The sequence below is a fragment of the Mytilus californianus genome, unplaced genomic scaffold (genome assembly GCF_021869535.1).
Source record: "Mytilus californianus isolate M0D057914Y unplaced genomic scaffold, xbMytCali1.0.p SCAF_10, whole genome shotgun sequence".
NCBI lineage: Eukaryota > Metazoa > Mollusca > Bivalvia > Mytilida > Mytilidae > Mytilus > Mytilus californianus.
The window spans coordinates 44,413,712-44,432,052 of NW_026262582.1; positions in this window are offsets into that span (position 1 = coordinate 44,413,712).

Sequence of the window (18,341 nt, forward strand, 5' to 3'; positions counted from 1 at the left end):
TAATTTATTTATTGTTTTGGTATTTTGATAACATATGATTCTATCAATTAATATTTAATTTAGGAATACTTCTTTTTCTGTTTATTATATATCATTGAAAAAAGAGACATTGAGTATTTATCAATTGGTCACCTAAAAGAGAGACGGGAGATACCAAAGTGATATTCAAAAGTCATAATTCGATGACAAACTCACAACGCCATGGCAAACAATGAAAACGACCAAATTCAAAAAAACAGTGTACAAAACCTCAACATAAAAAACTAAGGACTGAGTAACCAAACGTCAACCTTTTCAAAAACCAGGGGTGATGCCAGATGCTACGGATTGGTTAGCAAAAACACATTTGGTACCATTCGTGGTGCTTGTTTAAGTACGCACTAGGTGATAAGTTTAATTCGGGGATGTCACATACGAGGATAATAGGACGAGATTATGGTTACGACAATTTGAACATATTAATCGTCATCTGTGAAACACAAAAGACATAAAAAGAAAGATGACTTCATAAGGTCACATACAGTCCTCACCAATAGACAAATGTATTTTCAAAATGTTATGTCTCTTTACGGTTATACAGCCTTGAAATGACACAACGATGTTAACGTTTTAATCGAACTTGTTTGAACAGTATTCAAAATTTACAAAAGAACATGCGGTCATAAAAAGAAAGTTGTTTATATTATATGACAAGTTCTAAATCGCCTGGACCAAGAAAAAAATGAATCTAACAGAGACCATTTGTTTTTTAATTAATTCACATGTTAAAGCCTTCCAATTTTCCCTTATAACATCACTTAAATGATGTCACAAACAAATCGAGATAGCAAATTATAGGAACGTTTACTTTTCATACAGCCTTGTTTTAGACGTTTGAAAAAATTAGCTTGAAAATGGTTGAATGTTTGTTCCTCGATAGATGATGATTATTTTTTTGACTTTTTTTAACTGTTACATATTATTCCAAATTTGAATTCGGCATGTTTTTAAATAATTGATAAGGTCATCTAGATTGCATATAGGTACATGGGATCATAGATTAATGCAACAATATATAAGAATAACAACTTTAAAGTATGCATATAAATCTAAAAGTAGCACACACATATTAAAAGATTAAAACCATATGGAAAATCAAGATTATTTTGTCATTGGCAAGCAGCACTGTATCTGCATTGAGATGTTATTTGTTTTATTTTTTTTGGTTTACCTAGCCAAAAATTTCCCGAAAGATTCCCAAATCCATTCTTGTAGTTTGACCAGTGTAAATTAAAATCCACAGAGTTATCAACTCTCCTCTGTATTACCTGTAATGAATGAAAATTTAAGAAGAAATGTAAATACACAGGCTAAAGCTGACTGCTATTATAAGTTGCATTCTTACATTGTATATTAACAAGACATGTTCAATAAAAGTATAATCATAGTATTTATCATAATCATGGTTAAGAACGTTCTTGACGAAGGTAAACCAAGAAAAACGCTGCGATCGTAAACCATTTGTATAATATTATTTCATTTTTAAGAAAGTCTAGAGAAATATTTATCAATTTCCATATCCTGGTAGATCATTGTTGCTAGAACAACATAAATGGATACGTTTTAAACTCAAAGGATCTTTCAAAACTATTTAAAAATATTTCACGATAGCAATAAAATGATAGTTCAAAGAAAAACAGTCCATAGCTACGACAAAAGTTCAAAGGAAAAACAATATTAAACAAAGAAAATAACACTTCATAAATTGTACGCGTCCGAAGCGTTTTTCTAAATATGTCGTCGTCAGATAAGCTCAAAGCCAAAAAATTGAAAGGCAATGATGTATAAGACACAAAACATGTTAAAGAGAACAGAAAAGTGAGCAACAAAGACGTCACCATAACAGGATTGAAAGAAATGATTCTGGCTAGTATAAATGTTCTGCGTTACTAGTGGTACCCGTCCGATGGATCATCTTAGTTAAACATTCGGTAATTCCTCACAGGCTCACCAATTGTTCCTAGGATAACAACAACTGTTACATAGAAAAGGTTACTAAGGCTAACACCAACTGTTACATAGAAAAGGTTACTAAGGTTAACACCAACTGTTACATAGAAAAGGTTACTAAAGCTAACACCAACTGTAACAGAGAAAACGTTACTAAGACTAACACCAACTGTTACAGAGAAAAGGTTACTAAGGTTAACACCAACTGTTATAGAGAAAAGGTTACTAAAGCTAACACCAACTGTTACAGAGAAAACGTTACTAAGGCTAACACCAAATGTTAGAAAAAAAAGGTTACTGAAGCTAACACCAACTTTTACAGAGAAAATGTTACTAAGGCATGCCACAAAACCAGGTTCAACCCACCATTTTTTTCTTAAAATGTCCTGTACCAAGTCAGGAAAATGGCCATTGTTACATTATAGTTCGTTTCTGTGTGTGTTACATTTTAATGTTGTGTTTTTGTTGTGTCGTTGTTCTCCTCTTATATTTGATGCGTTTCCCTCAGTTTTAGTTTGTAACCCGGATTTGTTTTTATCTCTATCGATTTATGAGTTTCGAACAGCGGTATACTACTGTTGCCTTTATTTAACACCAAATGTTACAGAGAAAAGGGTTACTAAGGTTACCAACAACTGTTACAGAGAAAAGGCTACTTAGGCTAACAACAACTGTTACAGAGAAAAGGTTACTAAGGCTAACAAAAACTGTTACAGAGAAAAAGGTTACTAAGGCTAACAAAAACTGTTACAGAGAAAAAGGTTACTAAGGTTAACAACAACTGTAATAGAGAAAAGGTTACTAAGGTTAACACCAACTGTAATAGAGAAAAGGTTACTAAGGTTAACACCAACTGTTACAGAGAAAAGGTTACTAAAGCTAACAACAACTGTTACAGAGAAAGGGTTACTAATGCTTACACCAACTGTTCATAGAAAAGGGTACTAAGGCTAACACCAACTGTGATACAGAAAAGGTTACTAAGGCTAACATCAGCTGTTACAGGGAAAAAGTTACTGAGGCTAACACCAACTGTTTCATAGAAAATAAAATTGAGAATGGAATGGGGAATATGTTAAAAAGACAACAACCCGACCAAAGAACAAACAACAGCCGAAAGCCACCAATGGGTCTTCAACGCAGCGAGAAAATCCCGCACCCGGATGTGGTCCACAGCTGGCCCTTAAATAAAATTGTGTACTAATTCAGTGAAAATGGACGTCACACTAACCTCCAAAACATATAAATGAACTAAAATTAAAAAAACATACAAGACTAACAAAGGCCAGAGGCTCCTGACTTGGGACAGGCGCAAAAATGCGGCGGGGTTAAACATGTTTTGTGAGATCTCAACCCTCCCCCTATACCTCTAGCCAATGTAGAATGAAGAAACACATAGCAATACGCACAGTAAAACTCAGTTCAAAAGAAGTCCGAGTTCGATGTCAGAATAGGTAACAAAAGAAAATAAGCAAAATGACAATGATACATAAATGAACAAAGGACTACTAGCAGTTACTGACATGCCAGCTCCAGACCTCATTTAAACTGATTGAATGATTATGTCTTCATCATATGAAATTCAAGTACAATCCCTCCCGTAAGGGGTTTAGTATCATACCATCATAAAATATATGAGAAGAACATAACCCGTATCATGCCAATAACTGGTTTTAGAATAAATGTGTTTATTTCCGATGCAAAGACCCTATGAGTGAATCAATATTAATACCAAAATATGCAATCCAAAAGGTTACTTAGGCTAACAACAACTGTTACAGAGAAAGGGTTACTAAGGCTAACAACAACTGTTACAGAGAAAATTAAAAGAATTCAATGTGATTTAAAAAAAATAAATCAATTCTATTTAATTTAAAAAAAATAAATCAATTCAATTTAGTTTAAAAAGATAGATCAATATAAAGATTACTAAGGTAAACACCAACTTTTACAGAGAAACGGTTACTAAGGCTAAAACCAACTTTTACAGAGAAAAGATTACTAAGGCTAACACCAACTGTTACAGAGGAAAGTTTACTTAGGTTAACAACAAGTGTTACAGAGAAAAGGTAACCAAAATCAGTATGTGTTTCACAGTGTTACCCACAACTATTTACAAATTCACCTTGCAACTATAATGAAACCTACCGTCCATTTACCGCCAGTCATGTCACAATAGACCTTCAGTCTATTTCCGTTGTTTGTAAATATGTCGTATATTCCACTAATACATGCCGAATCAATACCACAGTCCATAAAGCTTGTTGTCTTAAGTGTTTCTAGTGGTAGGAAATATAAAATATGTATCTCAAAATCATATAACATGTTTTCTTTAAATGTAATGATATGAAAGAAAAGAATAAAATAAAGTTAAAGACTATATTTAAAAACAGAATTAACGTTTTCAATTAATTTAAGTGCACTTGAAACTTTTTTGTAACTTGTTACTTATCAGTATTTTTATATGAAGTCGAATTTAAAAGCTCACTAGAGCGTGTGTTTATGTAGTTTATTGATAATCGACTTTAAATAAAACTTTGAAATTGAAATTGAAATTGAAATATGTTGCGTTTTCCTTTGATTTTGTATTTCAAACAAATGACAAGAACACTTATAATGTTCAAATTAATCTTAATTTCAAAATTAATAATACATTAGGAGAAAAATATAAAGGGTATTAAACAAAACCTAATGGAATCGCATGAACGTCAACACTTCGAAAGGAATAAATTCTGGTATGTTGACAGAACAAGCGTCTCATCCTAAGCATGCATCACTCGCCATGCGAATCCACACTTGGTCAAAATGTCACAATATAGTAAAATTACAAGCCTGACTACTGCAATTAAATTTAAAATAAGTATTCATATCCTCACCTTCTAAAGAAGTTTTAGTTATAGATTTCATACCATTTGATGACTGAGTCGTAGGGTTACAGCAAGAAAAAAGCTGGCAATGTTTTGTTCCTTTGTTATATGTGGCTGTACAACAGCTAGTTACCCGAGAACATAAAGCAGCACACTTAAAGAATGATAACACCTTTGTATTTTGAATTTCGGTTGTGTCTGAAATTACTCTTATATTGTCGTCAATCCTAAACACATCCGTTTTAATTTCAATGCAATTCACATTGAACGGAAACAATACAAATAAAACAGAAAGATCAAGTTTAAGAAGCATGATGCGGTTATTTTCTATAGCATCTAAATACTGAAATCCAGAAAGACTTCTATTTTGCAGAGATCAATGGCAATGTATATCTATTGTTTAACAGGTTTTTTGTGTGGATAGCCAAAACTGTTTTGAATATTTAATGTAAAATTATCGATATTACAAATTAATTCAAATGAACCACTATTCGAAACTTTCAATTAAGATAAAAAAAAATGATTAATTGGCAATGCCAATTTCTGGGCTTTTAAGTTAGAATGTCAATCTAAAGCTTAATCATTTAAATGAAATATAATTAAATAGTTATAAAATATCCATATATTATATGCAGGATAGTATCTTAGTTTGACTATACATAGTATTAATGGGCTAACAAATAAAATGCGCATTGTCCTAATAGTACACAGTGATGTATTTCATTATTCATTATGTTAGTGTTTTTGAATGGACGAATGATGATTTAAACATGAAATAGGTCTGTCATACCTGACCATAGAGTATTTCAGTTGTCGTAATTTACAATTCATTCCTCGTTTCACCGAATGATACTTATCACAAAATGTGTACTTACCGTGATAAGCATGACTGGTGATTCTAGTGGATCAGGATCTGCCTACCTTTAACAATCAACCCAAGTTTTTGCTCATTTTTAAGCTTTTTGTACAGGGTTTTGTGGACTTGTTTGTCATTTTGTAGTCTTTTGTTTTTCTTATTTTGATATGGTGTTGTCATTTTCATTAAGACTTACGAGTTTTGTATGTCCCGTTTGTCTTCTTCGACTCTTTTTTTTATTATGTATGAAAACTTCTTTTTATTTCAATTATTTTTGCCAAATATTTTTAACAACACTGATGACCAAAAATGAAGAAGATATTTTGGGGTCTGTTAAAAGATCTCGTCAAAGATGTTATGTTTACAATTTGGTAAGACATACTCGTTTCTTGTTCATTAGACTCACCAGTGTCGCTCGAACCAAAAGAGTTGGAGTGCAAAATCAATTACGAAGTTGAAGAGCATTAGAAAGCGAACCTTTCGAAATGTTGTGCCATATACAACGAAGGCAATCTATTTGTTTTGGTTGAGTTAGCCTTAATATTTCGAATATTTCAACATTTTATACACAATAAATTTCTCAAATTTGAACAAGTCAATAATATTTAATGTCATTACAACAGTGCAGATTACTGGTCTGATGATACCCTTGGGACGAAACGTCCGCCAGCAGTTGGATCGACCGAACCGTAATTTAGAGAAAGTCAGACAAGACCAAGACCAAAGGGCAAATGACGAAGTGATAAACAATAAGATATAAAATACCACACAGAAAACTTAAGATCAAGAAACACGAACAGTACCCAAAATGTGGTAGGCTTATATGATTCAAAAGGGTTGGCGGTTTCTGCAGTACTAATGCTATCTGTTGTGTTCATTCAAGTAGAAATCCTACAATCTTCGTATTCGTCGATGTCGTATACGATTAACAGGTGACGGGTATGGATCTTCTATTAGTGACACATATCCTAAGCCATCGGTGACAAAGATACTCAATCACGGTCAAATAAATTAGGATGGCATCTGTTTAAACTTTTAAAGAGATTATTTCAACTTATCTACTGAGAACACTTCACCTACAAGCTTCCTTGTAAGCAGAAACTCTTTATCCAGAAATCCTGAACAGAGATTTTATAGATATTTTTTTCAAAAATATACTTATCATAAGCTTTATCTGAAATTTGTTCATAAATTATTTATTTGCTTTATAATATAAAACTATTTACAATATAAAATGATTATACAGAAATGAAAATAGCTGTATAATAGATAGATGTTTTGTCCGATTAAATTACATTTGCTTGCTTATCATAATTATTCATTTAAGGAACTGTTCTCTAAACTAGTGTAGTTTAATGCTTTCACACTTTTTAAAAGTGATACAATGTAAACATACATGTACAGTTGAAAATCTGGGTAATGATAATTTGAGGGGTTTATATGTATATGATAATTGAATTTGTATCGCCTGTATTTATTTTAACGAAAATATACCTATCAAAATAAAATTAGAGAAAAAAAACACAGCGAAAAAGTACACATTCGATCATTTAAAATAACTAGAAGATAGCCGCGAACCTAGTCATGTAAATCAGCTTAACATCTGAAATTTCAATATTCATATTGTCAACTGGTGAAGTATATATGGTAATACATTAAATAATGTCTATAAAAACAAACGAAATTATCGTTAAGTTCAATTGCTTATTGAGCAGTTTAGATGCAGTCTATTGTGCTCTCTTTTATACAATTTAATTTTTATTTCAGAACACCACTGTGGTGCTTTTTGTTGAAAGTCTTCGTCTGATTTTGTGCACAAATTTGTTTATTGAGATACGGTATAAGATATATAATTGGTCTTTAGTCATACCTTTACTGACCATGCACTCACATGGAAAACAGAACAATTGACATGAATTCGAATTCGACCAAGCACCGTGAAGTTATTTGATCTTATTGAAATGGATAAGCTAATGCATGTATCCTTTTTAGCAAAAATGCATTTACTCAAATAAGCCAAGAAATAACCCTTGTAAATAATACTGCCATTTAATTTTTGTTATATTTTAAGAATAATACTTTTCTGTAGACAGAAATGGTGTCATATCCACCAATTATCAAAGACCCTGTTTCTAAATCACAACAAATGCATGGAAATCCGTTGAATGTTTCAGTGTACATAATTTTTGTCGTTTGTTTGCCATCGGAGCTTATACGAAATACCTCCGTTGATCGATGGCATGCTACGAGTATGTTATCGTTTTCATCCATTGTATTTCCACGTGGTCTTTGCAGTTTTGAATTTTGAATGATAATAACTTGCTCTGACGTGGTGTCGATACACATCAGTTTATCTTTTATATAGCTTGTGCAGTAGATATTTTGGTACTTGCTTGCACATATATTGTGAATTTCTGTTTCTGGGATTTCTATCATTGCTTTAATTTCACCGTCTAAGGACAAAACTTTGATTGTTTCGTGATTGCATCCAACATACAGCCTTTCATTTGAATATCCAATACCACAACATTATTTACCTACAATTAATTTAGTCGACATCCCATCCGATTGTTAATGTCAAAAATGAGAATGTAATCTCTGTCTCGCATAATGAGAGCTACAGTATTTGGATTTATAACTGCCAGCTTACTAGGGTCGTCGTCTAGTGGAATTTGCTCTTGTAAACAATACTTCCAATCAATAACGACAAGTTGTTTATTTCAATAACTAGCTATAATTATGGTGTTTTTGTCCAACACCTTAACATCTTTAATTATACCATCTATGAAAAACGAACGATCAGGATTATATTCTTGTATAAATTCCCTTTCGGGGGGTGCATTAATGTTCTCTGTTGATTTGCCTGCTTCACTGGAACATAATATCAGATATTAGGAAAAATCACTCAATAGAACTACCAATAAATAATAAAAAGATTCGGTAAGATCGCCAATGAAACAGCTATCAACTGACGACCAAAGCTGAATGATGAAAACAATAACAAGTCACCTTTCAGCATTCAACAAATCAACAAATCGCAGAACAGACAGTGTATGGCAAACGATACAATTTTTTCCCGGATAAGAAAAGTAAAAACTATTCAAAAGAGTAAATCAACGGTCTATTTCAGTTTGCCTTAATACACATTAGTTTTGTAAAATAAAAACTAGAATGATTTAAACTAACATGTGTTTTTAGTTGTGATCAACTAATGTAGATTGAGTAGTAAACAAGTGACTGCAGAATCAACATCCAACAAATAATATACTAAAGAATGGATAAACACAAAATAACTTACAAGTTTATTATCTTTTTGGGCAACGGTTGTAGGCACTTTCATTTCTAAGTGGATACACGATTTTGCATGTTAGCCATTTTTCTAAATTCACTATCATTCCATGGTTTTATTACTCTTACGATGGGTATTTTTTTAATCCAAACAGTAATGTCTTATTGAACTGCAAACATTCATCATTTTATTCTAAAAATACGAGATAGTTTGAACGATCTTTTATAATTTGGCCCCAACTTGTTTCTTATGATTTCCTACTAAAATTTGGTAGCACCGACATGTTACATGCATGTGCCTTTTAATCATAGATAAAAAAAAATAAAAGAAAAAAAAAGAGATAAGTTTTATCAATTCGTAACAAAATTTCCATACCAGCTGACAAAACCAAAGCAAAGTTATAAGGTAATAAACACGGACCCAAGTCAAGCTCTTTTTTTGGAGAGATAACATTTATAAGTTAGAACTAGTTTCTTTGCTAGGACTGGATTCTGAATTTTACATATTTTCAGATGCAAACAATATAGCAGCTGCTGGTTATATTGATAATCTTGAACAGATTATGCACAAATCATGGTCAGATAACGAGAAATTAAAGAGTTCCACTTTGAGGGAAGTCAAAGCAATAGAGTTGTCTCTATTAAGCTTTGCACGTTTGCAAAAATTTTGCACTGTGTCGTTTTATATAGATAATCAAAACGCTGTAACAATAATACACAAAGGTAGTAAAGTACTAGAATTACAGTCTTAAGCATTGTCAATCTACGATTGTTGTTACAAAAATGAAATTACTGTTTTTGTCAATTTGATTCCCAGGGAACATAATGAACAAGCTGATATGTTAAGTAGAATTGTCGATATTAACGACTGGCGCATTTCAGATGAATTTTTCACATTTTTTAATGATTAATTGGGTCCATTTTCAGTAGATAGGTTTGCTAACTTTTAAAATTAAAAATCACCCAGGTTTGATTCTTTATATTAGAACCCAAGTTCTTTATGCGTCGACCCGTTAATGTGCGACTGGTTTGGTGAGAACAACTGGCTAGTACCTCCAGTAACTGAAGCTAGCAGGAGGGTTATAAATCATTTAGTAAAATGCAAAGCTTAAGGAACTTTGATAGTTCCGAATTGGCCTTCGTCGCCATTTTGGCCGTTGATTTTTGACACTGGTCTAAAATATAGAAAGTACATAAATGACGTACTTCAGTTTAATGAACCAGAGATAATTTTCGTTCCTGGAAATAATTTAAACTCTGTATTTGTCAGAAGAGATTTTAAAGGACCGATATTAGCTGTTATGTTAGACACTTCATATTGTTAATATTTAGTTTTTATTTACAGAATTGTTTTAACAATATAAATATTAATGTAATGTGCGTTTTGACAGTCACTGGACGTTTTTTTTTTTTCGATCACTGGATGTCATTCGCCTTTGTCACTGGACTTGATCTTTTAGTATGGTCACTGGACATGATAGATATGGATTGGTTCAGGTAAATATAGAATGTATAATAGTAAATTTTTTATGAAAGTATAATTACTGTATATCTATTTTAGAACATTTTTTCGACTGATTACTGGTCACAATTCAGTTTGGTTACGCATACAGAGCTCAGACTACTTTACTCAAATCTAAATGTAACTGTACTAGATTCTTCGGTACTAAAATATATTGGAGGTTTTAGAGATTTCTTATTAGATGGACACACAAATACAAAGAGACATCTTCATTACTTCCATGTAATAAACTTTATGTCGGTTTATATATATATCGTTTCTCGTTTTTTATATAGATTAAACCGTTGGTTTTCCCGTTTGAATGGTTTTACACTGGTAATTTTTGGAGCCATTTATAGCTTGCTGTTCGGTGTGAGCCAATGCTCTGTGTTGAAGACCGTACTTTGTCCTATAATGGTTTACTTTTATAAATTTTGACTTGGATGGAGAGTTGTCTCATTGGCACTCATACCACATCTTCTTATATCTAATTATACCTGCAACATTTGTTTCAGTCATCTAAAGGTTTTAGTTTAGTAGATACAGCTTTTTTATAGCATAAAATGGGCTCATCGTATTGCCGGCGCAACTGATCCATGCGAGTCTGAACTAGTCAAGAATATACTAGAAGGTGCTAAGAGAATACTATCTCGTCTAATACAGAAAAAGGATCCAGTCGACTCGAATTCACTGATTAAACGCGATTAACTGTTTAATAAATACCAAGATCGTAATTCATTGAAAGAAGTACGTTTACTGTTAATGTGTTCGTTGCTTTATACAGGGTTTTTGCGTTTCAATGAACTATGTTATATTACAGCTAAAGACATTGTTTTTCATACATCACATGTCGGTACTTATACATCCCGTCAATATGTTATGTGCTATGGTAATTTTTTTTATTTTTGTCTTTCATTTTTGCTTATGTGCTTTGTCTATATATATAAAAAAGAAGATGTGGTATGATTGCCAATGAGACAAATCATCACAAGAGACCAAATGACACAGAAATTAACAACTATAAGTCACCGTACGGCCTTCAACAATGAGCAAAGCCCATACTGCATAGTTAGCTATAAAATGCATTTACATGCCTTTTTGTGTTTCTTTGTTGACACATTTGTTTGTTTTTATAGTGATTAAGATTATAACACAATGTTGACTGCTGTACCCCTATTTTTGACATTTTTACCTATTATGTCTGGTTGTTTTGTTCACACATCGTTGTCAATATAATGGAATTGTATGCGACTGTCATACAAGTGAGAGGTTTAGAAAGCTATAATCCACCATTTTTGACATAAGAAAATGCTTGTATCAAATCAGGAATATGACATTTGTTATCCATTCGTTTGATGCGTTTGAGCTTTTGATTTAGCCATTTGATAAGGGACTTTCCGTTTTGAATTTTCCTCGGAGTTCCGTATTTTTGTTATTTTACGTTTTAATTATAAGAGCAAGACAGATTGCTATCATGGTTATAGACATGGGAATAACGTTGTCATATCTAGATAAGACAGTCCCTACTGTCCAGCAATGCTTTTGCAGAGATATCTAGATTTAGAAAAGATTAAGACTAATTCTGATTCTTTTATGTTTTGTTCATTGTCTTTCTTAAAGAAAACTAATTATTTTATATTGAGAAGTAAAACATGTAAAAATCTCGTATACTTGAGCAAGAGAGCTAGTTAAAGAGGTTTTATCACAAATTGGTTTAAATGTGAACAAATTTGGTTTACACAGCTTCAAAGTAGGCGGTACCACACAATTTGTTTTTTTAAGTATTTGGAAGATAGAAATCTGATTTAGCTAAAGATCGTTACGTATCAGATAGTTTAGAAAAACGGTTATCCGTCTCTAAAAATTGTTTGTATCACTTTAACACGTTCTGCTTTCTTTGTACGTCGAAATTGTCACCGTGCCTGTAAGTATCAGAAATAGTCTTGTCTTATTTAACGGGTTTTATGTTTATCGATTGCTGGGTGGTGACCACTCGACTTGCAGACATTTTTATTTTTAATATTATAATGTTAAATGTATATAAAACATGTGCAGTGAATGTGTTTTTTTTTAGTATACTGATATTTCATGTATATTGTATAGATTTCGACACGGTGAAGTGTTTCAGCAGCGATGTTTAGGACATAATTGTTTGATGAAAAGACATTTATAGAAAATTGATGGTTAATTACGTTGAATAAATGGAAATGGTCACCTTTCCTGTTAGTATCAGAAATAGTCTTGTCTTATTTATATAGATATATACAATATGAGTCAGTGTAGAGCAGCATTGAGGGGTAGAGTTGTACAAGAAAATAACAGCAAGTCAAGCACATACATATGTTATGTTCGTTTGAACATCGTGAACTAAGAACATAAATAAATTTATGTGTGGTATGAGTATTCTCAGTTTCCTGATCTATTTTAGTGTCTTGTTTTACAAGATAAAACAAGAATAAAATAAAATACATAAACATTGGTATTGATTTATTAAATTGTCTAGTATTTAAATGACTATATCGGTCAAAACTTTATATCTCCGTATCTTAATAACATAGAGCTACCTATAATTTCTTATTCGTATAAAAAAAAAAACAAGTAGAAGTTTAATTTTTAATTTAACGTCAGTTACGCCAGACGTCAGTATAGAAAATGATATTACTTTAACATAAGACTGTTAAACATCGAAGAAATTATCCCTATGGTCATGTTATTACAGGGGATCTCAACATAGTCAAGACATACATTTATGTGCGGTATGCGTATGAACTTCCTGATCTATTTTAGTGTCTTATTTTACAAGAGAATACACTAGTTATGCAAATAAGTAGGGTTTTTAATAGATTGAAAACGGGTTTTAAGTTTATCGGTTGCTGGGTGGTGACCACTCGACTTGCAGACATTTTTATTTTTAATTTTATAATGTTAAATGTATATAAAACATGTGCAGTGAATGTGTTTTTTTAGTATATTGATATTTAATGTATATTTTTTAGATTTTGACACGGTGAAGTGTTTCAGCAGCGGTGTTTAGGACATAATTGTTTGATGAAAAGACATTTATAGAAAATTGATGGTTAATTACGTTGAATAAATGGAAATGGTCACCGTGCCTGTTAGTATCAGAAATAGTCTTGTCTTATTTATATAGATATATACAATATGAGTCAGTCTAGAGCAGTATTGAAGGGTAGAGTTGTACAAGAAAATAACAGCAAGTCAAGCACATAAATATGTTATGTTCGTTTGAACATCGTGAACTAAGAACATAAATAAAATTTATGTGTGGTATGAGTATTCTCAGTTTCCTGATCTATTTTAGTGTCTTGTTCATGTTGTTTTACAAGATAAAACAAGAATAAAATAAAATACATTAATATTGTTATTGATTTATTAAATTGTCTAGTATTTAAATGACTATATCGGTCAAAACTTTATATCTCCGTATTTTAATAACATAGAGCTACCTATAATTTCTTATTCGTATAAAAAAAACAAGTAGAAGTTTAATTTTTAATTTAACGTCAGTTACGTCAGACGTCAGTACAGAAAATGATATTGCTTTAACATAAGACTGTTAAACATCGAAGAAATGATCCCTATGGTCATGTTATTACAGGGGATCTCAACATAGTCAAGACATACATTTATGTGCGGTATGCGTATGAACTTCCTGATCTATTTTAGTGTCTTATTTTACAAGAGAATACACTAGTTATGCAAATTAGTAAAGTATTTAATAGATTAAAAACGGGTTTTAAGTTTATCGGTTGCTGGGTGGTGACCACTCGACTTGCAGACATTTTTATTTTTAATTTTATAATGTTAAATGTATATAAAATATGTGCAGTGAATGTGTTTTTTTAGTATACTGATATTTAATGTATATTTTATAGATTTTGACACGGTGAAGTGTTTCAGCAGCGGTGTTTAGGACATAATTGTTTGATGAAAAGACATTTATAGAAAATTGATGGTTAATAACGTCGAATAAATGGAAATTGTCACCGTGCCTGTTAGTATCAGAAATAGTCTTGTCGTATTTATATAGATATATACAGTATGAGTCAGTCTAGAGCAGCATTGAGGGGTACAGTTGTACAAGAAAAATTACAGCAAGTTAAGCACATAAATATTTTATGTTCGTTTAAAAATCCTGAACTAAAAACATAACAATAAGTAATAAACACTCTGAAAAGGATAAATAAAAATCGTCCACCGTCAAAAATGAATTGGAAAGAGTGTCGTCAGGCAATTAAAGATGCTCTTTCATTCTATTTTGAAAAATTTTGTAAACAGGAGATATCTGACAAACAGTTACTTGATTCCTATCTAAATAGATGTCAGAATACGTTTTGTCAGCATACCGGCCGAAAAAGTTGCCAATAATTTGGTGGGGATATTATGTAAATAAGTCAAACCTCGTTGTCTCGAACTCGGTTGACTCGAAATTTCGGATGAGTCGAAGTTTTCTTGTGGTCACGAACTTTGTTCCATATAAATATATGTATTCGACATCTGATGAGTCAAAATTGGATGAGTCGAAATTTACGGTCCCAAGGTTAACAAAAGCATTCAAAATTCGAACTATGTCAAAACATGACCTCGCGGATTTAAATGAATTGGAGAGTTAAACTGACAATACACGTGCAATTAACTATCCGGTCACTGACCACTGTATTGATTTATGACATTCTTTATCCAAGAGTGTATACCTAAGATTATATTTGATCACCCTAACAACTTATTTGTGATTCATTGTTTTAGTTTATGAAATATTTAAAATGTTTTTTTTACCATTATGGTGTCAAAGTACCTGTAACAAAGACACGTTATTTAGTCTTTTTAAAACTAAAAATTTAAATACTTTGAAAAATCTTGCTATATTTTTGAAAAAAAGGCTAAAAGTTGTAGAGAGGAAGTTTTGTCACTGTGACTTTATGAAAATGAATATACTTGGTAAATAAAATATTTTATTACAAATACTGGTTTGTTAAACAATTTCGCAAATAAATAAGATATACATATATATATATATATAATATGTTTGTGCTGTCTTGTTTAATACATGTTACTGTTAAACTGTAGTTGACATTTTAAATTGTGAATTTATAAATGTACCGTTGGCTGGAGACCTGTTTTTTGTACAATAAACTTGATTTGATTTGATTTGATTTGATACCAATGTTAGGCCAGAGATCGAACCAAAACGGGTGGATATTGGATCAATTTCTATGAAACTATTTTTTTTCTCCCAGGTTCTTCTCTCCCATCTCCCAACCCCCTTTCTTCCACCTCCCAACCCCTTGCCTCCTTCCTCCCACCACCTCTTCTCCCGCATTCCACCCCTTTCCCCCCGCTCCCTTTTTAGCTAAAAGTGCACAAGTGAAGACGTTGATTTTAAATCTATTGTCACATACAAATATCTGTTTCTTTCTAAAATAAAAAAAAATCGATAATACTTAAAGGTATAAATGGAATAACCAAAAATATTGTTCATTTTTAACATACCATACCAATCACCCGATTCCTCCTCCGAAAGAAAAAGACGACATAAAAAAACAAGTTATTTGTTCTAAAATCTTGACATTTGTACAGGCACAAAATGTCAAAGTATTTTCTATAACGTCAACAATAACATAACAAAACAGGCACAGTTTCATTTGTTATATGAAATCATCAAAATGAAAAAAAAAATCACCATTTAACATTTAGCAACATATAACATTTATTCTGAATGTAAGGTTTATAACTTATTTTATTGTCAAAAACAAACAATTGGAAAAAAATTAAATCAACACGGTGCATTTGAAATGAAGCACCACAATCGGCTATGTAAAATTAGTTACAATGTTATTGTAATACATGTATAAGCGTCATAGTATTCGTTCTGGCATCCATCGACTATGATGAATTATTTGCGTCTATATAATTAGTGCTGTCATAGACTATATAATAAGGAACGATTTAATGAAAATCCGGTGTGCTAAAACAGTTACAACTCGTTTAGGCAATATCAGCCTTAAGTGTTCTAGAACATATATGATGATGTATTGATGGTTTGTGTTCAACATAAAACATTTATTCTCGAACATACATGATGATTTGTATTCGACTTAAATTGCTTTATCCTGAACATGCACGAAGAAGTGCATTCGACCTGAAACATTTGTTCTCGATATACATGATAAATTGCATTCGACTAAAAACGTTTAATCTCAAACATACACAATCATGTATATTCGACTTAAAACGTTTGTTCTTGAACATACACGATGATGTGTATTCGACTTAAAATGGATGGTCTCAAACATACAACGTGAGTTTTATTCGACCTTAAACGTTTGTTCTCGAACATACATAATGAATTGTATTCAACCAAAGCCGCTTGTTCTCAGAAATGTATGACAATTTGTATTCGACTTTTTGTCTGGAACATACATGATGAATTGAATTGAACCTTAAACGTTTGTTCTCGAACATATTTGACGAAGAAGATTTTCAGAATCTCGTGTCCTGAGCACACACATTGGTACGATAACTTCATATTGTAACGGTATCTTTTGATATCAATATGTTTACAGATTTGTTTTTGACTTGACTATAATGTTAACTGTTCTGTCCATTTTAGACTTACTCTATGTTTATTACTTTAAAACTAAATAAATGCGTATTATAATTATATAATCTTGTGTTTTAATTTCTAAAGATAATCAGGATTTCATCACTTATTCGAAAATGAGTTCGTGGTTAATCAAACAAATACGCGTATTCCGGTTAACGATATTTTTAATTTTGGATTAAATCGTTTTCTAAAAAGTTTAGAGTAAGAAAGGAGAGTGAATATCTTCTTTTTTTTATAAAATATTAACTAGTAACTAGTAACATAACCAGTAATAAGTAGAAATGTTCCTAGTAAAAAGAGAATATCATATGGCTTTTTCAATATCACACCTGTATCAACCCGAGACACCAATATAATCCCAAGAGCTCTGCTCGAGGGATTATATTTGTTGAGGGTTGATACGGTGTGTGATATTAAAAAAACCATATCATGTACACTTTATTATATACATTTACCTCAAGTACAACTAATTTCTCTTATGTATTTTTCACGAGACATGAAGTAATGCAAGTTAGGGGGTTGATAAATTTTTAGTAACCGTGACTGATATCGATTACGTGACGTCATACAGATTAGGGGTTTGATAAAGCCTTTGCAACTGTGACTGGTATCAATATCATCACGAATGGCTGATACAGCACGATTGTCATCAATTGTATTACACATACAATTTAACTTTTTTTACTACTAAGTATATAATAAGATGAAATATGTTTCGTTAATTTAATTAATTTGATATTTACTTACACTTTAAGGTTGTACTTAAGGATGTACTTAGGTGAAATTAAAAAAAATCTAGAATTTAAAATTGATACTATAAGTCAGAAGAGCATTAGTTAAGGAACAAAATAAGCTAAAATATTGATAGGTTATGAGTGAAATTTGCCTGTGTAACTGTTAAATGATTAAGTCAGGGATTTTGTTACCACAAATTACTTGAAACCATAGCTTAATTCTTCCATAAATACAAAGATTTCGTTTGGAAGTTTGGCTGTACCTCAAACGGGATAGAGTATCCTAATCTTAACGGAGATGTTGTTTACCGAGCCCGGAAGTTTAGATATGATCCGGGTAAACCTATCGATTCTTTAAATAAACTTATTCCAAAAGGTTACCAATTTAACTTTGTAATTAATCTTTGAATATTGTTTCTAATGGTATTAATATTGATTTTCTTATCAGTAAATTAAAACTAAACTAATTATTATTGTTAAA